The sequence below is a fragment of the Bos mutus genome, chromosome 18 (genome assembly GCF_027580195.1).
Source record: "Bos mutus isolate GX-2022 chromosome 18, NWIPB_WYAK_1.1, whole genome shotgun sequence".
In the NCBI taxonomy this organism is placed as follows: domain Eukaryota; kingdom Metazoa; phylum Chordata; class Mammalia; order Artiodactyla; family Bovidae; genus Bos; species Bos mutus.
Window position 1 is genome coordinate 27,185,937 of NC_091634.1, and position 6,123 is coordinate 27,192,059.

Below are 6,123 nucleotides of genomic sequence, written 5' to 3' on the forward strand. Positions count from 1 at the left end.
GGCAGAAGAGCCTTACCTTATTCTTACGCTAAAAGCCTGAGCCCACAAAACAGCGGTAAAGAATCAAGTTCAAAGTTGATCCCATCATGGAGTGTAACAAAGGGTACATTCCCAATCTCTCTCTGAAAGGTTTTTTTAAAAAAATTTTTTAGAGGATGATACCTTTTATAGAATAAACTAATGTGTTTGGAAATATCAAGAGAGAAAGCATGGGAAGATTTTTCAGATAAGGTACTCTGATTTTTGTTAAACTGATTTTTTTTTTTTTTTAATGGGCGGGGGTGGGAATCAAGCTGTTAAAAGAAAGAAAAGAAACTGTTCAGCTCTACATCTGCTCAGCTTCCTACAGACCCTCCATCTTTTGGCCACTTTCCTCTCCCAGTCCACAGGGTGGGCCAGAGCCAGATCTAAGTTCCTTCTATGGGAAATTTAAATTAGCAGAGAGTCTACAGTGCCAACTGTTATAAATTGTGTCCATACACTTGTCAGTCTCTCTTTGAATTCTGTTCCATTTATTAAAACAAGTTGGTATCTAGGAGAGTGAGTCTTCCACTTAGGAGTATCATCTCAGGAACTTTCCTGGTGGTCCAGTGGGTAAAACCCTGGGCTCCCAGTGCAGGGAACCCGGGTTCAATCACTAGGGAACTAGATCCCACATGCTGCAAGTAAGACTGCATGCCGCAACTAAATATCCTGCCTGCTGCAATGAACATCAACGATCCTTTGTGCCGCAACTAAGGCCGTGGCGCAGCCGAATAAATAAATAAACATAAAAAAAGTGAAAAATCAAGTCACAGAGTGGGGGAAGTTTTCAACATGTATAACTGACAAAAGGTATATATCCAGAGGCAGACAAGCCAGTATAAAAATGGGCAAGACATTTGCAAAGGAACTTAACAAAAGAGGATATCCAAGTGGCCAATAAGAAAATGAAAAGACTGTCAACTTTACTAGTCACTGCTGCTGCTGCTGCTGCTAAGTCACTTCAGTCGTGTCCGACTCTGTGCGACCCCATAAATGGCAGCCCACCAGGCTCCACCGTCCCTGGGATTCTCCAGGCAAGAACACTGGAGTGGGTTGCCATTTCCTTCTCCAATGCATGAAAGTGAAAAGTGAAAGGGAAGTCGCTCAGTCGTGTCCGACTCTTAGGGACCCCATGGACTGCAGCCCACCAGGCTCCTTCATCCATGGGATTTTCCAGGCAAGAGTACTGGAGTGGGGTGCTATTGCCTTCTCTGTACTAGGCACTGCTGCTGCTGCTGCTGCTAAGTCACTTCAGTCGTGTCCGACTCTGTGCGGCCCTAGAGACGGAAGCCCACCAGTCTCCCCTGTCCTTGGGATTCTCCAGGCAAGAACACTGGAGTGGGTTGCCATTTCCTTCTCCAACACATGAAAGTGAAAAGTGAAAGGGAAGTCGCTCAGTTGTGTCCGACTCTTAGCGACCCCATGGACTGCAGCCCACCAGGCTCCTTCATCGATGGGATTTTCCAGGCAAGAGTGCTGGAGTGGGGTGCCATTGCCTTCTCCAATACTAGTCACTAGAGAAATGCAAAGTAAAACTCACAGAAAAAGATAACTAAAATTCAACAGATGAACAATAGGGTGTTATTAAGGATGTGCAGCATAAGGTTTTCTCATACCCAGCTGGTGGCAGTGTAAACTGACTAAAAAAAAAAAAAAACTGTTTTGAAAAACTGTTCCACATTATTTACTAAAGTTAAAGACACATATCAGTTCAGTTCAGTTGCTCAGTCATGTCTGACTCTTTGCAACCCCAGGGACTGCAACACACCAGGCCTCCCTGTCCATCACCAACTCCTGGAGCTTACTCAAACTCACGTCCATTGAGTCAGTGATGCCGTCCAAACATCTCATTCTCTGTCATCCCCTTCTCCCGCCTTCAATCTTTCCCAGCATCAGGGTCTTTTCCAATGAGTCAGCTCTTCGAATCAGGTGGCCGAAGTATTGGAGTTTCAGCTTCAGCATCAGTCCTTCTAATGAATATTCAGACACATATACCCAAGGATTTAACCATTTTTCTCCCCTAAAGACTCAACAGAAAGGCCTGCACACATGTGCACAGAAAGACATGAACAAACATATTTAGAGAAGCACTATTTTTAGTAATTTCAAACTGAAAATAACCCAACAGTAGAGAAATCAATGGTGTGGTATTAACTCCATGGAAGAGAACACAGCAATGAAAAAGAACAAATTACAGGGGACTTCCCAGGGAGGCCAGGTTTGCTCCCTGGTCAGGAAACTGGATCCCACGGGCTGCAACTAAAAGCATGCGCATGGCAACGAAGATCCCAGGTGCTGTGTCTAAGACCTGGTACAGCCAAATAAATAAAAAATAAAGTTAAAAAAAATTAAAATAAAGTGAATAATTCAGTGGCATTTAGTACATTCACAATGTCATACAACCACCACTTGTATCTAGTTCCAAAATATTTTGACCATCCTAAAAGGAAACCCTCTATCTATTAAGCAGTTGCACCTGATCCTGTGATTCCCCCAGCCACCAATCTGCTCTCTGTGTCTATGTATTTCCCTGTTCTGGATGTTTCTTACAAATGGAGTCATATAATATGTGACCTTTGTATCTGGCTTCCTACAGTTAACATAATGTTGTCGAGGTTCATTCATGTTGCACTTTTCCTCCATTTTTATTTTACTCTTTTTCTGAAATTCCTATTGTGCAGATACTAGAACTTCTTTTTCTATCTCGTACCTCTCTTGTTTTCTTTTTCTTCTTTTGGGAGAATTCCTTAACTTGGTCTTTCTAATTTATGGATTCATTCTCAATGAAAATTTTCTGCTATTAGATCACCTATTGTGTTGTCTGACATACTATTCTGGTAATTTTTATACATGGTCCTGTATTTCTTTGATGCTTCTCCCATCCAAAGATGGAATCTATGTCTGCCCACCCCTTGAATCTGGGCTTTGTACCTGCTTGACCAGTAAAATATGGCATAAGTGATGTTGTGTCCATCCAGGCCTGGGGCCAGGGAACTGTCCTGCTTCTTAGGATGCTTACTCACTCATGGACTGTAGCCACTGTACTATGAGGAAGTCAAGCTGCCCAGGGAGAGGTTCACATGAGAAGGACCCAGTGTCCCTGGTCCACAGTCCCCCTGAGCTCTTAGCCTACAGCCAATAACAATGTACTGGTCATGTGAGAGAATCATCTTTTTTTTGTTCATGCCCCTTGGCTTGTGGGATCTCAGTTTCCTGACCAGGGCCCCTGGCAGTGGAAGCATGGAGTCCTAACCACTGGACTCAGGGGGAATTCCCATGAATCATTTTCAAAATGAATCCTCCAGCCCCAAGTGATGCCATGTGGAGTAGAGACAAGCTTACTCAGTTTACAGATTTGTGAGCAAATAAATATTTTTGTTGATTGTCACTGTAAGTCACTCTCTTATGGGGTAATTTGTTAGGAAGCCATATTTCTCTACTTTATATTTCTGCTTGTTCTTTTAAAAGATATTTATTTATTTATTATTTGGCTGCACTGGGTCTTGGTTGCCACTCTCAGGGGCTTTTCTCTTGTTGCCATGTAGCAGCTTCTCTTGTTGCAAAGCATGGTCTGTAGAGTGCACGGGCTTCAGTAGTTGTGGCATGCAGGCTCAGTTGCCCTGCAGCATGTGGGATCTTATGTTTGACCCCTGACTAGGGGTCAAACCCACTTTACCGGCATTGCAAGGCAGATTTTTAACCACTGGACCACCAGGGAAGTCCCCTCTGCTTGTTCTTTTTTATACTTTATTGTTTCATATGGCTAATATTCTACCTTATCTTTTGTAATATGTTTATTAGGCTAGTTTTGAATTTTTGATCCATGTATTCTGATCCTTTCCCCAATAAATGTTTTTTCTTTTCTAAAAATTAATTTAATTGGAGGCTAATTACTTTACAATATTGTAGTGGTTTTTGCCATACGTTGACATTAATCAGCCACTGGTGTACATGTGTCCCCCATCCTGAACTCCCCTCCCACCTCCCTCCCCATCCCATCCCTCTGGATCATCCCAGTGCACCAGCCCTGAGCACCCTGTCTCATGCATCAAAGCTGGACTGGCGATCTGTTTCACATATGATAATATACATGTTTCAGTGCTATTCTCTCAAATCATCCCACCCTCGCCTTCTCCCACAGAGTACAGAAGACTGTTCTTTAAGATGTTTTCTTTTGAAATGTCTGTGCTTGTCAAATGTCTGTTTCTTTTTGCCTATTATTTTTGCCCATGAGTACCCTGATGGTGCAGGCTACTTGACCAGTCAATAGTATGAGGGAAATTGTATCCTAGCTACAGAGTCTTGCAGAGTCTAAGGTTTCAGTTGGACTATAGTAGCCTATCTTCCCCACATAGCACCTGACCCTACCCCTGAGGAGAGAGGCCAGGTGTGGGGGCTGCACCTATTCATTCTTTAGTCAAAAAATGTGTTGGGGCCAAGACTGAAGATACCAAGGTGAGGAGACTGAAACAGTCCTGCCAGTGTGAGATCCACATACAAGAAACATTAAAGATCTCCACCAACACACTTCTCCCTGCAGTGAGTCCTATGAAAGGAAAGTGCCTCACACGAGGATGAAGTGGGGTGGTGGGAAGGTGGGGTGTGTTTCAGAGATGTTTTCTGGAGAAGAAGCAGTATTCCAAGCTGAGACCCCCTCCATACAAAGGAGTTTGGTAAATGGCAGGGGTGGTGGGGGGCGGGTAGAAAGGCATCCTGTCAGGCACAGGTGCTGCACAGAAACCCCTTGAGTTTGGGGAAGTGAAAGAAGCCAGAAAGGCTGAGGCTGGGGCAGAGGATGAGGAGAGATACAGCTGAAGAGACTGGAGGGGCCGGATGGAGCAGGGCTGTGTGGACCAAGAGAAGAGTTTGGGCTTTCTTTTCAAAAGAGGTGGCTCTTAGGACTTCCCTGGTGGTCGTAGCTAAGACTCCATACTCCCAATGCAGGGGGTCCAGGTTCGATCCCTGGTCAAGGAACTAGATCCCATATGCCGTAACTAAGAGTTCACATGCCCGAAACTAAAGTTCTGGCGTGCTGCAATGAAGACCTGGTGCAGTCAAATAAATAAGTAAATTTTTTTTTTTTTTAAAGAAGAGATGGCTCTACCATGAGCAGGGAGTTCATTGGAAGGCTGCTACTGTGAGCAACTGAATGTGGCATGAAAGACAGACCAAAGCAACAGGCCTTGGCTGGGATGAGAGTAGGGTAGGGGCCAGAATAGAGGTCAGCTCCCAGGTCCTCCTGCAGGGCCCAGAGACTGATTCCTGATTCCATCCCAGAGACAAAGGTCAGAGAATGCAGAGTCTATAGTAGGTTGGAAAGATACCACTAATTCTGATATTCTAAAACCCTCTGAGTCATAAAAGGGAGAAAAAAATGGAGGTGGGCACTGGGGTTTTCTGATAGAGAAATAGCTGAAAGAATGGTCTAGATGTTAAAGTAAAGCCACCTGAATAAACTTACCTGAAGCAATGGCATAGAAAGTGAAAGAAAATTAATAGTAAAGAAATAAATGGCTTGGGTAGATAGCATCACCAACTCAGTGGACATGAATTTGAGCAAAGGGAGATAGTGGAGGACAGAGCAGCCTGGTGTGCTTCAGTCCCTAGGGTCGCAAAGAGTCGGACATGACTTGGCGACTGCACAATAACAAAAAGGAATCCCCAGGAGGTGAGACAGAAAAAGATAAAATTGAGATGAAAGAACTTGGCTAAAGAATCCAGTGCAGCGTCTGAAGAGGCCCATGGGGCTGGACGAGGGGGAATGGGTGTCCTTACTTCCAAGAAGGAAGCAGCCTCTAGTGAAAGGGCACGGATCCCCCCAGCAGCCTCCAACAGAGAGACACTGTCGGGTGGGCGAAGGGATGGGATCTTCCTGGGGCTCCCTCGGTTTCCAGGGACGCGGAGGAGAGGTGGAAGACAGAGACGATGAAAATGGGGATAGGGTGCCGAGGAGGCCCCTGGGCGGTTCTTGAATGAGCTCTGGGCTCCTGCCTACTCTTCCCCGGCCCTGCATCACAGAAATGTCACTGAGCGCTCGCTCACTAGGCACAAAGCTCACCTCGTGCCTCACCTCAGGAGCCCTCGTCAGCCCCAAGCGCA